The following is a 24,672-nucleotide window of genomic DNA, read 5'->3' on the forward strand; positions in this document are numbered from 1 at the left end:
AATCAAACTAGGAAGGAATTGATGCAGCTCGATCTCTGTATCTCGAAATTGTGAAACAAATCGGATTTTAGTAGCATAAACTGCCGTTCTAAGCAAGAATGTCCCATGTGACTTTTGGGTCATTTTCACTTTTTTGCTGGAAACGGTCTCTACTTTGTTCTGAACTTATACGAAATTTTCATCAAGGTGGTTGTCTCTATGTTGGTAGTTCTACGCAAGAATGTCACACTAGAGAAAATTCTATGAAAAATGCAAATTTTATCAAAAAATTGTCTTAAGATGAGTTCAAACTATTGAATTTAATGTTATTCACTGAAAAGAACACTAAAATAGAGGGCAGAGGAGGAGCGAGAAGCCTTGAGTGTTTTATTCAGAGAAATTTTCACTAAACACTTTTCGGTAGGCATTACTTACAGGATCCATACTCAACTATACATTTTTATAAACAAAGAGGAACGTATTGCTCAAATTACGGTTTAGCATGTTTTTGGGAAAAAAATAAACTATGCAAGCTTTTCAAATGATAGAAAAATTGTAGCTGTGTGACAGTTTTTCGTAGAACTAGCATCGGCATGCGTTCTGATTCTACGCAAAAGTGTCACACGGAGCATTTTTGGCTCTAATTCGTTGTTTTTTTTTCGTTGGAAATGGATTTTTTTGGCAGAAAACATAGTAAAATGACTAACTTGAACTGTTCACTACGAAAAAATTGTCGGTGAATTTTTAGTTTAAGAGAAAAGTTGGAAATATAGCTGATATTTAAATCGCGTTTTTCTCGTTTGCACGTTTTTCCACATGGGACAATCTTGCTTAGAACGGCAGTAAAGCTGTGTTAAATAATTTAAATCGATTTATGAGAAATTGACATCAGATTCAAATTTAATAAAATTTATTACCTTAGAGTTTTAAAAAGAAATGTTGAAAAAAACAAAACTCGATTAAAAATCTGGATATTAACCTTGAGACTTGAGACCCACAACCAGGATTTAAAATCAAAGTTTTGATGAGGAATTCAGATCAAAATTAAGTTTCTGAAACCGTAGTACTAATTTGATTTTAGTTTCGAAATTTTGTTTCATAATTCAGGATTCTGTAAAATTCTCATTTACGATTCAAATTCCATAAAGTTAAATTTTAAATTAAAATTAATTAAATCTACGAATCAAAAAGAATTAATTTCGAAAAGATTGAAAAAGTTAACTCAATGTCGATGAATTTTCAGATTATCAATTCGGAATCTAAATTCTAGAATTACAATTGAGAACTACAAGTTGCAATCAAAGTTCCAATCTTAACAGTAATTTTTTTTCCGGGATTTTAAGCCCAATGGGTTTATTCATCCCAATTAACAGTAATTTGTTTCAACGGCTATATAGTTATTCATTTCATTCAATTTTTACAGTTGGTTCGTTCAAAATTACCGAATATTTGCCGGAAATATTCAGTTGTTCGGCTGAAATTACCGAACCCTCGGTAAAAGTTACCGAACATTCGATGAAAAATTATCTAACGTTTGATAAAAAAAACACCGAATTGGTTATCTTTTTACAGTTTCTTCGGATAAAATTGCAGTATTTCGGTAATAACCACCTTTGAGATTGCTCAGGGAAACTTTTTTGTCGCAAAAGCAACTGCCACTTCATAATAACAGTCTGAAGGTCTGCAAGGAATGCAAATCCAAATTGGCGAGCCTGCTTACAGTTTTTTGGGTCTTCTTAAGGTTCTGCTTAACTATCGCCCAATATTTTTCGATTAGGCGAAGTTCTGGTATATTTGGAGGGTTCTTATCCTTGGGCACAACCTGCATGTTATTAGCGGCATATCACTCCATGGCCTTTTTGGTTGGGGTTACGCTTGGAAGCGATATCCAGTTGTACCAGCCAATAGTGCGAGATCAGAGCAGTTTTGGGTATATTCCTAGTAAAATTAGATAAAATTACTAATTGTGAAAGAATAAACCCTCTAAAATCCTAAATATATAAGTGATTATCCGGCTTACACAATTGGTGGTAAAGGGTGATACGGTCAAAATTTGGTCAATATCAACTTGACGTATTTCTTTCAATTTTGCATTTAAAAAACCTGAACACCCCTCATTTTTAAGGTGTGTGTGTGTGTAGAATGGGGCTCCTATTTTAATTTTGGAATTCACTCTTCAGTTGTCGAAATGCCGTCCAAGGAAGAAGAGCAGCGTATCAAAATTTTGCTCGCGCATCGCGAAAATCCTAGCTACTCGCACGCAAAGCTGACAAAATCGCTAAAAGTTGCCAAATCAACCGTTATAAATGTAATTAAAGTGTTTGGGGAACGTTTGTCGACAGCCAGAAAGTCTGGATCGGGGGGAAATCGAAAACCGGAAGCCGCTGAGATGACAAAGAGAGTTGCCGGTAGTTTCAAGCGAAACCCTAACCTTTCTCTCCGAGATGCCGCAAATAAGCTGGGTGTATCGTCTACAACCGTGCATCGAGCTAAAAAACGAACCGGACTATCGACTTATAAGAAGGTAGTGGCTCCAAATCGCGATGATAAACAAAATGCTGTACACGACGGTGCTGACGAAGTTTGACTGCGTGGTAATGGACGACGAAACCTACGTCAAAGCCGACTACAAGCAGCTTCCGGGACAGGAGTTTTATACGGCAAAAGGAAGGGGAAAGGTAGCAGATATTTTCAAGCACATGAAACTGTCAAAGTTCGCGAAGAAATATCTGGTTTTGCAAGCCATCTGTACCTGTGGCTTGAAAAGCAGCCTTTTCATAGCTTCCGGGACTGTCAACCAAGAAATTTACGTGAAAGAGTGTTTGAATAAACGTCGGCTGCCTTTCCTGAAGAAACACGGTTGTTCCGTACTGTTTTGGCCGGATTTGGCATCTTGCCATTACGGTAAAAAGGCCATGAAGCGGTACGCCGCCAACAACGTGCAGGTGGTTCCCAAGGACAAGAACCCTCCCAACACGCCAGAGCTCCGCCCAATTGAGAAATACTGGGCTATTGTCAAGCGGAACCTGAAGAAGACCAAAAAAAACTGCTAAGGACGAGCAACAGTTCAAGGCAAACTGATTTTCTTCGGCGAAGAAGGTGGACAAGGTGGCTGTACAAAATCTGATAGCACGGGTTAACATAAGGCCCGGCAATTCGGATTTGGAAAAGCGGAAGCCTAACTGAATATTTTTCCTGAATTTTATACTAATTAAACTTGAAAAAGAAATTTAATTTGATTTTTTAAATAAACGATTTCGCCGATTTACACGCGTTTTCCCTTGACCAAATTTTGACCGTATCATCATTTATGAAGAAAATCTAGTGATTGTTCTAAGCCTAATCGAGCAGTTGAGCAGTCCCTTGAAGCATTTGGTATGAATAAAGATTGTTTTGACAGCTGTTTTCTCTGCTTCGAGCTTTTACTTCTAGAATAAACATTCTAGATAGCCGGTTTCATTCACTAAAAATTCGAGACAAGTCCGTATGCCCAGTTTTTGCCGATCGATAGTATGCATCTCACGGAAACGTCTGAGAACGCTGCACACAGTCGATTTGACCATCTTTTCAGATTTCGCGATTTTTCAACCCGACCACGTCGGGTTTTTGACGAGGGTGTTCAAAATTTATTATCGTCTCGCGGCTTCCATCACGTGTAACCTTTTTTTTTTGAAACAAAATGGATCGTAATGAAATTTTCAGCACTAATAGAGGAAACATTTCCGAACAAAGTACTGTTAAAACTTTCCAGATCCGACAACTAGGAGCGCTATGGTATAATAAACAGTGCGTCCAGATTTTGAATGATCCATGCTTTATTGCGTAATTTAAAAAATCATACATACAAATTGAGAGTTCAAAACAGTCTTATTAAATTTTTAGTTTAAAACTTACATTATAAAGAAAATTAAAAAAATATTAGTGACACATGTTTGAAACTTTTTCAAAATCTGAAAATGTTATTAAGACAGAATATCGAAAAAATGATCTTTTTCCAAAAATCGAACCAGTGCGATAAACATCATTTTTCTGAGTCGCCGCCTTATAAAATATTGTTTCTTACACCCTAAGCATCATTTGAAGCATAAGCCCCCAAAATTCCAGACATAGTGCAATTTTGGGCCACCCTACTAGTGAATCGATTTTCTTAAATTTTTGTGCAATGATTATTCATTCATACCTGCACACATTCGGTGAGAAAATGGTGTTGATCCAGTTCAAATGCGAGCTGTGCTAAGTTGTGGATCACCTGTGCTACCATACCCTCTTAAATCCTAAATATGTAAGTGATAATATATTCTAGCTCAGTGGTTTTTGAAGTAGTCCCTATCGCCCCCTTGGGGGGGTTGAGAGCTTCCAGGGGGGCAGTGAGCTCAATTTAGAAATTTGGGGGGCGTTGAAATGGCTCAGGGAAGCGGTGATGTCGTCATTCACATTTTCACAAATAACAACACAACGTAGATTAGAAATAATAACGAGTAAGTTCGATGCAAAACATTTTTTTTTTGTTTCGATTATAGACGTTTTAACAGCTTTATGTCATTCGCGACTTATATCAACGATGCAGTTGGCGGACAGTTATTTAAAAACTTATCCGGTACAACTGTGATCGATGTTTACTCTTGGGCTCGAACGATGCAAAACAATGAAATTAAGTTACAGAACTAAACATCAGATTCAAGATCAAAATATTTATAATTTCTTTTTTTTTTCAGGATTTCAATTTTTTTTCTAAAATTTTTTCTATAAATTGTCCTAAATTTTGTATACGCTCTATATGTTGATCTTCTTTGTAAGATTATTTTGGTATTGTTAGATCAAAGCAATCAGAACATATTTGAATTTCCATCATGTTTGATCACAGCAATCGTTTAGTAGCTGGTGCATTATAAAAGGCATGAAATTGTCAGTAGCTTAGTTAGTCTAAGTTTTGTTCTCAATAAAGTAACATCTAATAGTTTAAGTAAATAAACTAGTTTCATTCTGGAAGTGTCCAGACATAACAAATTGGCGACGGGGATTTAAGAACCTGAAGCGATGGCAGATATTCGGGAAGCAATACTCCAGATGGCGGCCCTCCTCCAGAAGCTAGCCCAGCCAACCCCACCACCTAGCAGCCCAGAGCTAACACTGGAAGCCTTGGCAACGAACATCAGCGAGTTTTCCTTCGACCCGGAAAATGAAATCACTTTCGAGAAGTGGTACAGCCGGTATGCGGATCTCTTCGAATCGGACGCCAAGAACTTAGACGATGCTGCCAAAGTTCTATATTATTTATTCGTCTTTGGTTTAAATTACCGTACAGACTGATAACTTAAAAACTACTGAATTCTGCTTAAACCTAATTTAAAACGACGTTTGAACATATTAAAATTAAACAAATGATACACTAAATTAAAAAGTTCACAACACTTGTCAATAGGATGGTTTTGACCATAAGCAGTACGGTGGTGAGGTATTGAAAGAAACTGACGTTGTCGGAGTGTTCTCGTTGGAACGTAAATATTAACACGTTGTGGAATGTAAGCACAGTCAATACGGTTGGTCAATGTGTCGAATATAAAACCTTGCTGCAGCTCGATGCGACGCTTTTCGAGTGAGGTTAGGCATATCAGTGCACACCTTTCCTCATACGGCGGTAGTTGGATCGGGTCGTTCCAGGGAAGACGCCGTAGAGCGTATCTTAAGAAACAGCGTTGAACTCGTTCAAGACGGTGGCATTGTGTCCTCTGAGCTGGAGCCCACACCTGGACGGCGTACTCCATGATGCTACGTATATGGCACAGTATATCGGTATCGAATTTTGAATACGGCGAATGCGCCAACTGTAAACAAATCCAGATAATCACATAAATACGTTAAACTATTCATTTTACATCCGAAAATATGATCTCCTTTCAATTTTTCTTATTTTAGTGAAGTTAAATTTAATATTTTAAATAAGGCGAATAGCTTTTTTTATGAGTGTGTAATCCCACAGTTCATTCGCCCATTTCCCCTCGAAATTTCGTCGCGAACAAAAGGGCCAATAGTTATCTCGAGATGGAAAAAGGGCATTTGAGTTTTCGAAAAAAAAAATCCAGGACGAGGAGATGCACAAATCAGTATTTATAAGATCGTTGAATGTGCTAATATGTTAACGTGATCATTTGGACCCGCTTTCAAGCCGAAATTTGCTTGAATATTGCTTCTTTAATGAGTGATCCAAAAGGCGAATAGTCATTCTGCAATTCAAAAGGGCACTCCAATTTGGCGAATGAACAAAATGAGAGCACCAGTCTGTGGTAAAAGGGCCCACAGTTATATTTATTAATTTTTTGTGGTAATTAGTACGGAAAAGCTATATTTATCGATCGGGTGTTGAAATTAAACCAATTTGAAAGCATTTTAGCGACTTCTTTAGGAAAATGATTGTACGCAGCTAAATAGGAAATTGATTTTATTTTCTGAAACTTGGAATGCGTTTTTCTCAAAACAAAGGTCTTGGCGCATTCGCCGTATTCAAAATTTGATACCGATATGGCTTTCAATGCGTAAACGTCATCGAAATCCTTGGTATTGCGACGCAGGAATCCGAGAGCAGCGAATCCTTTTGCAGAAGTAAGCGCGACATGTTCAGCAGATGTGAGCCTGTTGTCGATCTTCACTCCGAGGTCGAGAATAGACTTCACGCTCTCCAGCCTCCAGTTCGATTGCTACTGAGGAAGTTGGACACACCATCGCACACTCAGTACGTCAACTATATCTTGCCAGAGCTTTCCAGAGATGTCAATTTTGACGACACCGTCGAAATCCTTCAGAAAATCTTCGGAACGCAGACCTCAATCTTCAACAAGCGCTACCAATATCTGCAGCTCGTCAAGTCAGACGCAGAGGACATCATTAGCTACGGAGGGAAGGTCAACCGTGCCTGTGAAGATTTTGACTTCAAAAATGTCAAGATTGACCAATTCAAGTGTCAGGAAACGCTTTACAACAAAATAATCTCTGAAAAATTTGGAAAAAAGTAATCCAATGAATGTATAGAAAATTATGAAACCGTAAAATAATTGTGGTTATAAGAGAATCTCTGGGCAGACTGTTAGAAATCGACAACTTTAAACAGGTCACCACCGCCAGATGTCGTCACGCTGAGTGTCGAGTGTCGCTTTTTTGGAATGAGATTTATCCCTTTTAGACTGTCCCCCTTCGATTATTCGGTGGCAAAATATGGGCAATTTTACACGTAATATTGTAGTCAAGAGCACTGTGTAGTAGGTAATAGATATAACAGATGATAACAGAAACACCACCAATCATAGGAATTTTATTGTTATTGTAGAAGGAATAGCGAAAGTTTAAAAAAAAAAAAAAAAAGTGTCTGGTTTTCATTTGCGGTCTCAAATCGCATTGCTACGCCGACATCCGAACCAGATTACTTGCCCGAATCGAGAACGAAACCGCAGAGGCTCCCGTTAATCTCCAAACTTTGATTGACGAATATCAAAGGCTCGTTAATCTCAAAGCGGACATCACCATGATCGAGCGCCAGTCAAGCTCGAGACCATCAGTGCACGCTGTACATGAGAAGAAGGGACAACATTTTCACCAGCAGCAGCCACCTTCAAATACGGAAAATAAATTGCCACGCACTCCTTGTTGGCAATGCGGTCAAATGCATTATGTTCGGAATTGCACTTTTTCGAATCATTTGTGCAAACAATGCAACCGTGTCGGCCACAAGGAAGGATACTGTGGCTGTCTCTTGAAATCCAAACCTACAGGCGGGGGAAAGAAACCAACGGAATCTCCAAAGGCTAAATCCAATGTTGTGTACATCGTGAACCACATCACTCAGCGTCCCAACAAGCGGAAGTTTGTTCCAGCGAATATAAATATGTCGTAACCAATCTTCAACTGGACACAGCAAGTGACATCACGGTAATCTCCAAGCAAACATGGAAAACCTTGGGTAAGCCTACTCTCAAGGAACCATGAATTCAAGCCATCAACGCGTCGGGAAAACCACTTAAGCTGATCGGTGAGTTCCAGTGCAAGACGAGCGTCAACAACAAAACCCGCCATGCCAGATGCTACGTCACAGTTTCTCCGAATCTCAATCTATTTGGCATCGACTGGATTGAAAAATTCGGACTTTGATCAGTTCCCATCGATTCGGTTTGCAAACAAGTCAAAGCGAAGCCGGTCGATAAGCTGATTCAACCAAGGAAAAGGCGGAAGAACGATGATGCTATCAACAAGAAGTACGGTGCAGTCCACAAAAGATTTCAGCAAGGCGACTTAGTTTACGCCAAGGTCCATCAAGCGAACTCCTGGAAGTGGGAACCAGCAACCGTAATCGAGGAAGTAGGAAAGGTCAACTACAACGTGTTCCTGCAAAAGCGACATCGTCTGATCCGTTCCCACATCAACCAACTCAAGACACGAACAACAGAATGCAATCTCGAAAATCCACCAACAGCACTTTCCATTTTCTTTGATGATTTCGGATTGACCATTCCAACCAAATTGCCATCTCCAGCCGTTTCAGCAGAAGGACCAAATCCAGCACTTAACGGAGACATGGACTCTGACGGTTCAGAGTACTATTCGGGCGACAACAGCAGAAACGACGATCCACCTCAGCCAGATCCAGTGCCAGTTCCGATTGCAACTCCTGTAAGGGAACGACGTTTGCCATCGAAATTCGAGCCGTACTGGATGCCTTAAGGGGGGAGATGTTAGATCAAAGCAATCAGAACATATTTGAATTTCCATCATGTTTGATCACAGCAATCTGCAAAAAAAAATCTTCAAGAAAATCTGTATAAAAAGGCGTCATCTGTGATTAGGTGACAGGTTTTTTGAAAGAAAATATGAAAAAAAAATGTTTTTTGCTGCATGATTTTGAACATGACTCAAATTAAGATATTAAAAAATAATACTAATTTTCACGTTATTTCACCGGCTTGATAGCAAGTTTGTATTCAATAATGGTAATTATTGGTGAATATAGAATTTTGTTTACCAAAATTCAAGATATATCGGTATTGAATTTTTTAATACGGCGAATGCGCCAACATCACTGTTTCGAGAAAAACGCGTTCAAAGTTTGACAGCTCCATAAGCTCCTAGCAAAAATTTTATTCTGTTTTCTATATTTCTCGGAAACCAAATATTCTTCAGTTAACGTTGTACACTCATAATGTAGAGCTTCGAACGTACTTTATCACTCAGCTGATAGCCCCATTTGTTTACATTTGGCGCATTTTCAGAATTCACTACCGATACATATATATTTTTATATAAAACAAACTAATCAATCAATTAATTATTGTATGTTAATAAAATTCTAAGAATCTGAAAAATTACGGAATATAGTTTGAGTTAATTAGACTCGTTTGACATTATTAAATCGAAAACGACAATTTTTACACTTGTAACACCTCCTACCCATTTGGCTCTGAGGGCCTCATATAAATTTGAATGACTTTTGAGTTAAGTCTTACAACAACACAAAGCCAAAAGCTAATGGTTTTTCACGATCCAGATTTTTTAAAAAGATTTTCCAAAAGTTTGCTCAGGGAGGCGTTGAGCTCGAAAATTTGGAAAAAGGAGGCGGTGAGTGAAAAAAGTTTGAAAACCACTGTTCTAGCTTATATACCTAATTGGTGGACCTACTATGGACTCCACAAGCAACTGCGGTCGAGAAGACTTAGCCCTCGCACGAAGTGTAACCTGTATATGACGCTTATTAGACCGGTTGTTCTCTACGGGCACGAGACACGGATATTGCTCGAGGAGGACCTGCGTACACTCGGGGTATTCGAGCGACGAGTGTTAAGAACCATCTTTGGCGGCGTACAGGAGAACGGAGTGTGGAGGCGAAGGATGAACCACGAGCTCGCGCGACTCTACGGCGAACCCAGTATTCAGAAGGTGGTGAAAGCTGGCCGGATACGCTGGGCGGGACATGTTGCGAGAATGCCGGACGACTGTCCTGCAAAACAGGTGTTCGCTACGAATCCGGTAGGAACAAGACGAGCGGGGGCGCAACGAGCGAGGTGGTTAGACCAAGTGGAGCGTGATCTGGCGAACGTGGGGTGCCCGAGAAATTGGAGAACGGTTGCCATGGACCGAGTGAATTTTAGGAATTATGTTCGTCAAGTTATGTCGTGAGACGGAATACTATGTAAATAAATAAATAACCTAATTGGTGGTATGAAGAAAATTTAGCAGCTTAAAGCAGTCGCTTGAAGCATTTGCTTCGGTTGGTTTGAATAAAGTTTACTTTGAGAGCTGTTTTCTCAGCTGCGAGCTTCTACCTGTGCTTTTACTTTTACGGTGTGTTCGTAAATACAGTTTTTTTTTTCTATTGAAGTGATTTTTTTTATCTGTGCTGGCGTTCGTAAATTATAAACAAACGTATGCAAAAGCATTTCCCGGTGTTATTCACTAAAAACTCGTATAAACATTGTGATCTTTTATAAATAAGAAAAAAAATTCTTATTTATAGGACAAATTGGTTTTTTTTTTGTTTTCTAGCTTGATTTAGCAATTTTGAATAAATTATTTGCTGTATTTAATGAATATGAGCACTTGTTTTTGGTAGTTCCTTCGAAAAAAAACACTGTTTTCTAGAATTTAAGAAGCTAGCGGTAGGTTTCCTCATTTATAGGTTTCAGGGTTTCTTTTTCCGTCCAGATTGCGGTAGGTCTTAAAGAAAGTAAATTTCTTCAAAAACTAATTATTTCAAACACCGAAACTTCGCATTCTTCGAAATTTAAACTCATTTAAGGAATACCGTAAAACGGAGTAACATTGATCACCGGAGTAACTTTTATCCACATGAAATTTTTCCACATGGGGGAGAAGGGCATAATGGCCACCTTAAGGAAAACGCTTATTTAACCATAGAGAACAGCTATAATATGCGAATTACATAATTGTTTCGTGTTCAGACACTCAAATAGTCTATTGCCTAATTGGATGAAACTTGAAAAAGTAGATAAAAACGTTTAAAAATGCATTTTAAAATTTTTTGCCGAAAGCTGAATACCAGTCACTGCAAAGGGCATAATGAGAACATCCTCGGGGACAGAATAAGCACCATAAATTGGGGCACGATGGGCGTTTTCTGTGGGGAATCTAGCAGCGAATTCGACTCGATGAAGTCAACTGAATAATAGAGCTACAGCTTGTCTTGTTTCATCTGACGATTTCGCCTATTGGTAAGGTGTCGGGGAGGTAATCAGTAGACTCGAGTTCGATTCCTGGTCAAGGCGATTTTTTTTTTTAATTTATCATTCATGATCGATGCATTTTGCTCTAAACGGTGAGGCGTAGATTCATCAAACAAAGCAATAACAATATAATCTAGGTCTGTTTGTAGAATTGAAAGAATTAACACATGCTCATACATTATGTTTCTGGTGTTTTGTTTGACGGCAAATACTACTAGCCGTGTATGTAACAATCCAAAAAATACATCATGAATGGTATGTGAAAAAAAACCACTCGAACAGAAATCGAACTCGAGTCTACTGATTACCTCTCCGACACCTTACCAATAGGCCAAATCGTCAGATGAAACAGGTCAAGCTGTAGCTCTATTATTCAGTTGACTGCATCGAGTTGAATTCGCTGCTAGATTCCCCGGCAGAAAACGCTCATCTTGCCCTGATTAATAGTGCTCTGTTCGCCTCAGGTCAACAAATTTAAGTAAAAACGCATTTTAAAATTGATTAAAGTGAAAAATCTAAAATTTTTTGATGGTGAAAATTGAGAAACAATGTGTAAATCATGTTGCAGTGCGTACATTTCAGATCAAGATGATTTAAAGGTCATAAAAGCTTATTTGGTGGTGCTAAAAAACTATAATATTTTCGTCACTTGAGAACTTAGCTGGTTATTATTTAATGTTTCTGTAAAGATGATAAGGATATTTCATTTTTGGTGAAAAATTAATACTATATGAATTAATTAGCGGCTTTATCGGTGAGGGTTAAAGAGTTGAAATGAAAGACGGATAGAATATCAGACGAAAATTCTAAGGTGGTGAAAAGAGCGAAGAGCATTTGAAATAGAAGCTTGACCACATACTAAATTCTTTGTCCCACACCAATTAACTGTATTGAAGAAGTAGTACCCAATAGAGAAGGCACTACGTTTTTCGATACAGTTAATTATGGATGGTTCGACCGCCATGTGAATGCACATGTGTCGAACGGACAAAAAATTTAGCATGTGGTTGCTCTGTTAAGTCTTCTATTGTGCGTTATCGTTCGATCGATGGCTAGGTAGATTTCTTATTTTCGTTTTGTGCGCAAGTTCCAACTGGATTGAGTTGTCGCCTACGGTCAACGGTCAGAAATCTTGGCCTAACTATTTTCGATTATTTGAACGATGTTTTGTAATTGATTTTTTATAGCCGAATTATTTTTTTTTATAATGAAGAGAAATCACCGTGAATTTGTTTTTATGAAATTAATTAGCGGCTTTATCGGTGAGGGTTAAAGAGTTGAAATGAAAGACGGATAGAATATCAGACGAAAATTCTAAGGTGGTGAAAAGAGCGAAGAGCATTTGAAATAGAAGCTTGACCACATACTAAATTCTTTGTCCCACACCAATTAAATTTTTTGTCCGTTCGACACATGTGCATTCACATGGCGGTCGAACCATCCATAATTAACTGTATCGAAAAACGTAGTGCCTTCTCTATTGGGTACTACTTCTTCAATACAGTTAATTGGTGTGGGACAAAGAATTTAGTATGTGGTCAAGCTTCTATTTCAAATGCTCTTCGCTCTTTTCACCACCTTAGAATTTTCGTCTGATATTCTATCCGTCTTTCATTTCAACTCTTTAACCCTCACCGATAAAGCCGCTAATTAATTTCATAAAAACAAATTCACGGTGATTTCTCTTCATTATAAAAAAATTAATACTATAGGTAGTACGAAACAAATCCTCATGAAAATTTGTTTAAAAACATACGTACTTTTATAGAAAAAAGGAGTGCTTATTATGCCCTGGGTGCTCGTTATGCCCTTATCTCCCTATATTATTAAAATGTTAATGCTTATGCTTATGCTTATGATACATACACAGCCAGAACTTGTCAGCATCCCGGTGAGTAGTAAAAGTACATTTACTACCCATCTTTACTCGGCCGGGCCCACTGTGCAGTATTAGACGCAGAGACAACTGGAACACAGGGAGGAAGAAACGTGGACAACAGTACCATACGTTCCTGTGATTATGAATATACAATTAAAAATACCAACGTTGGGAGCACATATGCTAAAATTTGTGGTACTCCTTGACAATGGTCCTTGGAATTTCCTTCTTCTGTGGCTGGGAATGAGGTATTTCTGCATAAAACTTCAAAACTATAGCAAATGGATTGATTGACTTTGAATGAAATGTTTTATGGTTTAAATTCACTTCTAAATTTTCGCAAGTTTTGAATTTCTATGCGCCATCATTTCTGGTCAAAGACCTAGGTTATAGCGCCGTTACTCGCTCTTGAAAATAAAAATTTAAGAAAAGAGAATCCTAATTAGTAATAACAGCCACAAAACCTTTCAAAATTTTCTTTTAGAAAGATTTTGTGGTGAAAATTTAATATTTCAATTCATTATGACCAACTTACACGTTTTCAACCATTCACCCTGCCGATTAAATAGTTTACATATATGAATGGTTATCATAATTAAATAAATAAAATATAATTTTATAAAATACTACATATCTATGTTATGTAATCTACATTATGCAATCAGTCAAGATTTATTAAAACCAAAATAATTCAAAACAAGGACTTAGCTGCATGATTTATCCGAGCCATGAATACCGGAACTTCTGTTGTTCTTCTTCAAGGAATTTGCTGGAAATCGTAGCAATCATTGCAATTCTGCGAAGGTTCCTCACCATTGCAGAGAAGCGCCGTTTTCCCCGACGTTTTCACGAATATTCACCGTTAACCTGTGGCCTTAGGTTCGTGGAATTTAGGCTAACCATCAGGACTCAAACGTTCAACTTATGCCATATTCGTTTTCATCCTGGTGGTGCACCGGTAGTGCACCAAGTGCTGTCAAAGCGTTTTTTTATATGAAGATGACAGCAGTTGGTGCACAACCATCTTTCCACCAGATGAAAACGAATATGGCATTAGTGTACGGTTCTATTAATTCCTCCTCATATGCCAACAAACAAAATTTGCCAAATATGGTTTCCGCATGAGATTTTTTTTTTCGAAAAATACTTGACCGACATACATACTCATGTTAATACATCGACACTTCAAGCTTTCTCACTCGCGTTGATCACATTTTGTAGCTTATTATCTCCAGATTGATTGAAATACCTACTTATTATTAGAAACTAGTAAACCGAATTTATCAGAGGCCCTTTTTCAATCCCAGTTACAGTTCAGATCTTCACACAACAACTGATAAAAATAACACTTTCCACTGCAATACCTTGTTATCTTAGAGTTAAACAACGAATTTTTAACTAAAATACAATCACGATCACTTTACATTATTCAATTTGAAGAATTTTAATTTTGAAGCTCCAAAATAACGCGTGGAAAAATAAATTTCGAAGAATAACGAAGCAAAACGCGACCGTGACAAAAAACACAACCGCACTCGAGCAAGGCCAACTTAGTTCCTCTCCCTATATTATTAAAATGTTAAGCTTTAAAATTACGATATTTCCCCGGTTACTTAAATTGGGTCTTGCATTCACCCGTTTGGACATATTCGTCCCGCCCAAATTCGATTTAACACCAGCCGACTGTGCTTCGACTAAAAGCTCACCACTCGCTCGGCCAACATCGCAACCGAAGCATCAACAAACAAACAACCAACCCACCAGCCAGCAGCAGCAACAACTTCAACCCACACAAAAGGGGGGTCGAATGGGAGAATGACTGGATGTTAGGTGGAAACGGGCGCGCGGCTTTAGCTAACTGACTATGGCAACCGACCCACAAAGCCACCGACCGGTGTGTATGTTTGCACGTTTGCATGCAGCAGTCCCAGTTCTAGTGCCAACTGCCAGTGCCAGTCAGACAGTCAGTTCTCCATGGTCATTCCAGCGATTCGGTCGCGTTCCGGGTTTTCGTCATCGTCGTCGCGGTGCTTTTCACTACATTATCCAGGTGTATCTTCTTCCGTTGTTGCCGTGCTCTGTGCTTAGTGGATTCCGGATGTTTCGATCCCTCTCTCTGACAGTATCGTCGACTGCTGTCAATTTTTGAATAATAGCAAAACTAACTAGATCGCACGGGGGGATTCCACATTCCACCCAAGGTGTGGGCGATTGATTAGAGAAGAAAATAAGCGTGTTCGGTTCCACGATAAACAACAGAGCCGGTCAGTTGATGTAGGTGAGATCGCCATCATCAGGTGTGCCACCAGTCTCGGTGCGTGAGTGTTTGCCCCGCGAACTGATCGTCGCGAAGCATTTGGGTAGCGTCGTCGTGCGGTGCATTCTATTATGCGCAAAGGTTTTCAGGTGTGCGTGATGACTTTTGCGCTAGTGCTGCTGCGCCTTCTTGACAAATAATTATGGCACGGTGTGCCGTCAAATTTTGCTGAGACTTCGGCAAATGAGCTCATGAATTCCTCCTGGTAACTTCTTCCTTTCGGATGCAAGTCGTAAGTTTTGGGGGAGCCAAAGTTTAGTGATTTCTAAGAGTTCTCGTTTTCGTAGTTTTCGAACCATCTGGTGTGCTGAGGAGGTTGATTGCTGAGCTCCACCAACGTGTTCCTCAGAAGAAAAGTGAAACCCAAGTTGTTCCAGTGCAAATTGTGTGTGCAACAGTTGTGCGGGGAAAAAGTTTGGGCAGTGAGCAAAAAAGCATGGGCGAGCTTGTGTGACAAGATAAAGTATAATATTAAAGGAAAAAAAACCGGAGCGAAGACCAAAGTTTTCGTGGCCTGCTATACGAGATGATGATGGGCCCACAAAGTTCATGTATGTAGAAGAAAAGTTGCACCCCTCCCTCGAACAAGAAAACTTGTTCCCATAAAAAAACAACAAGCTGGCACCCATATGAAAATGTGCAGCAGCATGCTTGCTTGGATGATGATGGTTGTTACCCCGGGTGATTGTAATTGAAGGAGGCGTAAAGTTGGCTAAGGAGTTTCAAATTACGGTGCAGCCAATAGAACTCGACCGAAAAAACCAATCAGTCACTGATTCGACAAAAGCTCAGCTGAAGCGAAAGAAAAGAAACGGTGAAGTCAGCAATCTCAAGTTTGTTGACGAAGGAGAAACGTGAAGAAAGACGAAGTGAAACCAGCTCGTTCGGAGCGCGAGGGGCAACATAGCGTAGTCATTTCCGTTCGCCGTCGACGCCGTCTCAAGAAGGGAAAGGCAAACAGCAACCAACGAAAAGAAACCACAGAGACGTGGAAGACGACGACAACACATGCAGATCACGGCGTACGGGTAGAGCTTCTTGAAGAGAACGATTTGACCGCGACCTACTCCGCTCGAAGAAGAAGCAGAGGAGGAGGCCTAAGCCGGAGCATACAAAGGCAACACACAAAAAAGGTGAGAAATAACGCGTCTTTTACCTGTGCGGTTTTTGACTTATCTTTCCTTCCCCCCGGTGCGCGTCTTTGTATCCATGTCTATACGGGAAGATATGAAAACCATATAAAAGAACACACGCGTTTTTGATGGACTTTTTTCCCTAACGAATATCTCTGAGGTTAGTGTAACTTTGCTTGTTTCAACTCTTACGTTTAATTTAAGTTCCAAAAACCAACCACTCTATCCATTTTTTGAGAAACCTAACTATAATTTATCTTAAAAATTTACACAACCAATCATCCGAGTGAATTATCAGACAGCCCTAAGCAAACGACAAGGTAACGACAGCCAATGTCGAAATTGTTATTTTGTTGAAGGTGTGGGGGGAAGTTTTAACGATCAAAGCAACCGCGTGAGTAGGTCGCGCGTTGCATAAAACATATGTACCTGAACCAGCGAGGGAGCCAAACAGAAAAAAAAATGTTACTTTCGTGCATTCCGCCCCGAACTCCCTGAAGGGAAGTTTTTGGGGAAGTTTCCTTTCTAGGATTCCTTCGGGATACACCAAGCGGCTGCTTGCAATACTTTTTTAAGTTGGGAGGTTAAATTTTCCAAGTGGAACACTACTGGTGGATTTTAACGAGGAAAGTTGATTCCCCATTCAATGGCTGTGGAGTGCTAGTATTGTTGTGAATACGTTCTGAAACATCTGTTGAAAGCTACGATCATTAGTAAGTTTATCGATAATATTTCAATGAAATATGAAATTGACGTCTCGAAAGACTAATGATAGCCACAATCAAGATTAGATAAGGGATAAGGAAGGGTTATTTATAAAAAAAAATCTTCATAAGAAAAATATCTTGTTCCAAGGATTATTGATAAATTTATTTAATCAGGCAGTACCTATATACTAGAGGGCTCAAAATCCCAGGGGAAAAATATATAATGTTTGAAAAATATTGTTTGCTTTGGTCCTTCGAACCGGATTCTTCATGTTTCATGGAATGATAACTAGTAAAAACTACCTAGTCTTAATATTATCGCATAAAAATATATCTAAGGTGTTCCTTCGCCGAAGGTTTACTCCGCCAAATCAAACCAATATATTTTTATTTCTGAAAGCATTTTGAAAACCTGTATGGCCAACAAAAATAGAGACCCGTTAAAAATGATCGCCTTTTCATTGAATTGAGCGTAAAATTTTGGCCTATCGTAGAATTCCTGCCAACACGGAATTTTTGAAAATTACAAATTTAAGGCCCAAGTTAAAAAAAAATCTCTAAATTCAAACTACTTCAAGATGTCAATCACTGAAACGAATTTCAGAATCTTATCTTTTATGGGTTACAAGCTAACCCTGTATGCTTTGCTACAGCTTCCAAAAATTAATGAAAATTTGGAAAATTATCAAATTTAGATTTATTTGTGCATCATTTCAAATTTTAAATTGAAATCGAAACAATGGAAACCCAAATGTAACACTTTAAAAAGATTGTACATATCTTATGTTAGACGAATAAAATTGATTATTATTAAAAAAAAAAATTAAATTTCAACATCATTCAGATACAACCTATTTAAAATGATTGATGCAATATGATTTTTTAATTGTTATACTAAAAAAAATATTTCTAATTTTCTGAAATGACTTTTTTTCTCATTTTCTAAACCTTATCTAAAATTTATTTTTCAATCATTGTATTACATTGCTCGAGCTATGCACAAAAAATCCATTACGTCTCCTTACTGAAATAAAGGTGGGATACTTAATCATTAACGAAATATTTTTCGTATGTATTTATGCTCTCATGTGAAATATGGTTCCTTTTGCTTCATAAATTCTCGTGTTGTTGCTTAAACCTCTAATGGGACCCCTTTTCCTTTCCATATCCTGGAAGATGAGAGGGGTCTCGAACAATCATCGAAGCATTGCTTCTATGGCAAATTTCCTTTTTTTATTGGGCTACGGAATTTGTATGATAAGTTATTGAGCTACACAAGAAATATTTCTATGAAACCACCCAACTGTAAGACTTCATAGAATTCCAAATTTGATTTCATTCACGCAGCGAAAAAGTTTTTTAGCACAAAGGAATTTTTCTTTGTTTAGTGCCCAAACAAAGAAATCCTTTGTTTCTAATCTGTTTTCCTTTATTTTAAAGAATTTTTCACCTTTGAAATTAAAACACATTCTTTGATTCAAAGTATTTTTTTAATTCAAAAAATAAATCCATCGTTTCAAATTTTTTTCTTTAGAATCAAACTCATAATACATTATATCAAATAAAAAAACATTTGTTTCACTAGAATATTTTTTTGATTCAATTTTTTTTTTGTTTCAAACACCAAGATTTCTCTGAGTGTTTGCCTTATAAGTTCTCGAGATATGACAAAAAATATATGGGAGCCTTCTTCATCCTGTTTCTTCTTCCCACTGGAAAAGAGAAGAAGGGCCCAAATATATACTCATGTGAAATTTGTGTCCATTTGCTTGATTAGGTCTCGAGCTATGCAACAATTGTGTGGGAGCCCCCTCAGACACTTTCTATCTCCGCTGCCTATCCCTCTGCTAAATCATCTTAAAACATCTTACGTACCCAAATATCTCTCCATGTCAATTTTTGTTCCATTAACACTAAACGTACCGGAGGGGGTCAAATGACATTTTTGAACTTTAAATGACTATAACTCCTATTGAAATTGTTTTTTTCGCAAATTATTTTTTCATTATAATATTTTTTTAAAGATTGTAAATTTAGAAATACGTATGTGGTATACCGCCGGGGGTCAAACGACCCCTAACGATTTTTCCGCTAAAACTCTCTTGTTTTTCAACCAATTTTTTGAGTGCAAAGCGCAATTTAGATGTTAGATTAGTCTCAAAAAATGCAGATTGATACAAATTTCTTAAAACGGCTACCTTTGAAAAGCGGTCATGAATTCTGTGTTTCGTGTTTTATAAATCTAAAGATACGCCGCCAACCGTGGCCTAGAGGATAGCATTTGAGTCTTCTAAGCCAGATCGAGTCTCGGTCATGGCATACAAAAAACTCTTTCTGGGGCTGGTACAAATGACGTCAACTTTTCAATTCACTTTAAAAAAAATTCTACTGTGACTGAACAGCTTTGGCGGCTGATTCATTGAAAAATACACAATTTTTTTACTTTTTTTTGTGTCCATGATCTTAAGAAGCTCAGCTTTTTCAAGCACCAATTGATTTTTTTTTCGAGCACTTAAAAACTGACTTACAGCCTTTTTCCAAAGCATGTTTTTTCGGATTTTTGCTTAGATTTTAAATTACTTTAAAATAAATTATGTAGCTGAATATTGTCTGAGAATCATATTTGAGTCACGTTACAAGCTTTCCAAAACTATAAATTTTGTAAAAATCGGTTGAGAAACAAGAGAGTTTAAGCGGAAAAAGTGTTAGGGTTCATTTGATCCCTGGCGGTATAAATAGGTATATACTAAGGTTGCCAGCACGTGTCCGGGCCGAACAGTTCTGGGCAATTTTATATAAGAACCCGGCGAAATCCGGACATTCGATTTCAAGCTTGACGAACAAAAATCCGGGCAATATCCGGGCCAATTTGTCAAAACATACTCATCAAAAATCATAAAAAAAATCATTTTTATTCGAAACGGCCAATCCTTGAGGCTTTAAGGAGCCAAACTCGTTTTGTATGTTTACAATTGATTGCTTAGGTCTACATCACTTCATCACTTCTTTTTTTTCACTTTTTGAAGAAAACAGGATAGGAATGAAGATAGGGAAATATGAAAATGAAAAGAATTATAGACGAAGATCAGTAGCTTTTAGAACAGGGTATATTTCGAACATGTAATCAATGTCTATCGCAGTTAGTACATCTCTTACTGGGGTGCAGGGTGGTTTTCCTCAAGCCCGAAGGAAGTTTATTAATTAATCGATGTCGTGGTAACTTTGGCCACAGCCAAACAATATAGCCAGGAAGTAAAATTCGTTAAATACGATTTCACGCTAGTAAATGTTGCCTTCCATCGCACCCACCATCGCAAGGGAATATGCCCTCTCATTGCGTAATATTGAGCAATGTGAGGGGACCCAGATAAAGGTGATGGAAAAGCGACGTCTTGATAAAGTGGTCAATATATCTCGTATCTTTTTGAGGAAATACGGCGTAAGATTTGCAGGTCTTATAGAGCTTTAAAAAATTTGTTTTCATCAAAGCTTATCGGCAAATTTCAAATTTTATTTAAGGCTTTCATAAAACCATTCATGATTATTTTTATAAAAATTCCCCAAAAAATTTCGTTTTTTTTATCACAATTTGTTTTTCTTATGTTCTGATTTGCCAAATGAAGTGAATAGATCCGGGAAAAAATCCAAGGCAAGAAATTCGGGAAACCGGCCCGGGCCGAACTGTTCCCAAATTATGTTTTAAATATCCGGAAATATTTTTTGGAAGACCCCCCTACTTCCTACTTCCCTACTGGAAGAAATGAGTGGGGGTTAAACGTCCCCCGTGACGTTCTAAAAATGCCAAGCGAAATGTTTTTCCCTGAACTCAAAATTTCAAATTCTTAATCAAATTTTGATGAAAGACTAAAAGATTCAAGAGTAATAATTTCGACTCAGAACTAAAACCAAAACCTTGAAATGTTATTCCAAGTCCACAATTCTACTACAGGTTTTCAAAAAATTTCTTAAATTAAGTCCCGAGTATCAAATTTCAATAAGATAAAACTAAGCTTGCCAGATTGTTCAGATTGCCAAATTTTGTTCACTTTATTCGAAAAATCAAACAAAAATTTTAATTGATGGATTAGAAATGAAGTTATGTATTTTACGTCCAAACTTTTTGAGCAAATTTCATCAAAATTAATTTGAACGATTTTTTGGAATCTTCAAATACGATTGGAAATAGACTAATATGTTTTGATATAAAAAAACAGGTTTGTAAGTACTTTTTCTTTGAGATTTTTATTAAATAATTTTGATGCTGCCGGATATTGAGAAAAATAACCCGAAATTGCACAGCCCGGAAATTGGCGGAAAAATATCCGGTAAGCTAAGGTTAGAATAATTCTGGGTTTTGGGGTTCCAAATATAAACATTAAAAGTCGATGTCTGTGATTAGATTTTGGATACTTTATTCAATTTTTTTGTTACTGGAATCCAGATCCTATCATTGGAAAAAAAACCCGATTCGAATCTTGGTTTCGCATTTGAAACCTCAGCTAGATGCATTTTGCATATTCGAAACTCATCATTTCGAAATGTGAAAAAAAATATTAAAACTACATCTATTTCAACATTTCAATATTCAATTCTTTTGTAGAATTGGAACTTAAGAAAGTCTCATAATGGTGATCCAGCATTGAAAAATCCGAAACAGTTTCATCATTCGCAATTTTGATTTATATTTACTGATTGAATTTTAAATAAATAACTGAAGAAAAAATTCAATTTCAAAGGTCAAAAATTTAGAATTCAAATAAGAGATAAAAAAATATAAATAGGCAAAATAGATTCAGGTTCAGCTCGAAGTTAAGGTTTATAATCAAGATAAACATATCAATAAGAGCATTTTTATAAAATTCTAAATTTAAATTTTATATTTAATCAGAGTCAGTTTGGAAACACACACCAGCAGAAACCACAAATATAAAATAAAATTGGATTAATTTTTAAGATTTCGTTCTTTGAAAAATATAGATTTTAATTTATAAAAAAAAATATTCACAGGATTCTAATTATAAAAAAATTATGAGTGAATTTTGATTGGTCAAAGACTTTATCTTCAATCGAAAATTATGCTGTAAATATAGGGCAACGGACTTATTTTGGACCAGAGGACCAATTTTGGACCACCTTGTCTAGCTCTCTTATAAAACAAATAATCATAAAATTTTTTAGCAAGTATTGTTGAAGCCCGGGCACTTGAGGTAATGTACTAATTTTTTTCATTATTATATGCTCTATAAGAGAGCTAGACAAGGTGGTCCAAAATAGGTCCTCTGCACAGTGGTCCAAAATGCGAAAAACGTGATCGTTGCTTATAACTTTTTTAGGTCACATTTTAGCATATCGGTGTTTTCGGAGAAGTTTGTCAGTAAAATCAGCTCTATAATAAAAAACTATTATTTTTTTGATTAATCCCCCTACAAGTGAGATAAAATTTCTAACTTCTTTGTTATAGGGTTTAGCTCTTTGATGTCTTCGACAAACTTGTTAAAAATCAAATTTTCTACAACTTTGTCTCAGATGTCAAGTTTCTAAAATAATTATTATCCGAGATATCGGCCAAATAAGAAACTTAACCTCTAAAAATCAGTTTTTTAATAATAACTTTTTTCAGTAAATTTTAAGTTTAATAAAATGTTCCACAAAGTTGTTTTTCTGACTAAAATACACCGCTTTGTTTAATATTTTAAGTTTGTAAAATGTGATACTGCAGAGCTATGTTAAAAAGATTACCGAAAATAGGACTGTTTCACGCTTTATTTTACAAACACCGGGCAACATCGGGCAGCCCGCTTTAGATGCAAAATAAAGTCGAAGATTTCGTCTACAAGATGCAGGTACAATTGTCAGTATCCACTTGTATCCAAGCGAGATACATCAATTTTACTTTTCCATGTTTGCATTAAAAACAACGATTTCTATGAAAGCATATACAGCGCATTCTACTAGGTACGTGTGTTTTCTTCTAGCTTTTCCCTGCGCGATGTCAGAAGCAAAGGTTTGGAAGCGCATTTGTATTATTAGCATCTCCAGCTTGTAGAGGATATCTATTTCAATTGAACACACAATAACCTGTACCTACTAATGCGCTTCCAAACCTTTGCTTCTGACATCGCGCAGGGAAAAGCTAGAAGAAAACACACGTACCTAGTAGAATGCGCTGTATATGCTTTATTTTTAAATATTTTGTGGTTGAATAGAATTAGATTATTATTTGCTAATTTAAGTAGATACAAAAAGTTTTTCACTAAAATAAAACAATGAATATCCATTTTTTTAATCTTTATAAAAAATGGCAATTCTAGGACTTAATTTTGAAAGGTAGTATTTAAAACTAATACCTAGCTATTATTGTAAAATAACTCAAAGCCAAATAATTATATAGAATCTGCACATTTTTATACTTTTCTTGAATGAATTATTCAAGCAAAACTTTTATGAGTAGAATTTCTCACCAAAGATTAAAATTACATCAAATAGAGTTGAAAATTACATCTTTTTTGAATTATACTTGTGAAAAAATAGATCGCTCGTGTTCGTATACTTTTCAAAAATTTTTGCTGTGTATTATAAAACATCCAAAGAAAGCTTGAAGCAAACTTCTAAGTTTGTGTTTTATCATAGTTTTAACAGAACAAGAATATCAGCATTTTTCATGACTATAATAAAACCGTCAAAAAACGAGCTGCACAAAAAATGCCACAATAAAACTTCCTAATGCTAGTTGGCTTAATTTGTGTTACTTGGGATCTCACCATAATAATTATAACTGCGGCAAGAGGACCTAGGCAACACCTTCAGAAAACTTGTTTTTGCGATCAAATCGGCATGAATCCATTCCAATGCAGATACTTTATCCTATCCGGAAATCTGGTGTCCGCACAGTTCCATTCTTTTCTTGATATGATGAAAAATGTTTTGAATTTTGCTGCTGAGAAAAACACCCAACAAGCAAGGCCTACTCCTTGGAGTTTCAGTTCAATTTTTATGTTTTTTCGCAAATTAAAACTAGAATCATATGGATCGTCCTTACGCATTCACAGCAAAAAATGAGAGTCACACAGTCACACATCTTATTTAATCTCAGATGGTATAAGCATGATTATTGCCTTTTTTCTCGAGATAGTACAGAATTCTTGAAATGTGACTGGAAACGCTTAGCAAACATAATGAAAATAATCCTTAATGGCCAAAATTGCTAGAATCGTTCCGAAACCATACTGTGGGTGTGAGAGCAGCTAATAAAAACTGGTCATCATCATAAGTGTCGAAATGGGCAGCTACAAAGCTTCGGAACGCAATAATTGAACACCAGCTGCTGCCGGTCCCCGAGAGCTGCTCCACTGCGTCGCATCAAGCAACGCTAGTCCAAAGTTTCCGCCGGAAACCGACAAAAGTGGCATCGTGGACAAATGGATGAATATACGGA

At 37.1% G+C, this 24,672-nt stretch overlaps 1 protein-coding gene across 1 annotated transcript in view; it reads left to right on the plus strand.

Annotated features, from left to right (window-relative positions):
* Positions 1 to 15,048: 15,048 nt before the first annotated feature.
* The window catches only part of LOC129756135 (phospholipase A2 inhibitor), a 143,913-nt gene continuing 134,289 nt past the window's right edge, over positions 15,049 to 24,672 (plus strand). Inside the window, exon 1 of the mRNA XM_055752910.1 lies at positions 15,049 to 16,530. The gene's annotated coding sequence lies outside the window, so the exon portion shown is untranslated. The remainder of the gene's footprint in view (positions 16,531 to 24,672) is intronic.

The sequence above is a fragment of the Uranotaenia lowii genome, chromosome 3 (genome assembly GCF_029784155.1).
Source record: "Uranotaenia lowii strain MFRU-FL chromosome 3, ASM2978415v1, whole genome shotgun sequence".
In the NCBI taxonomy this organism is placed as follows: Eukaryota; Metazoa; Arthropoda; class Insecta; order Diptera; family Culicidae; genus Uranotaenia; species Uranotaenia lowii.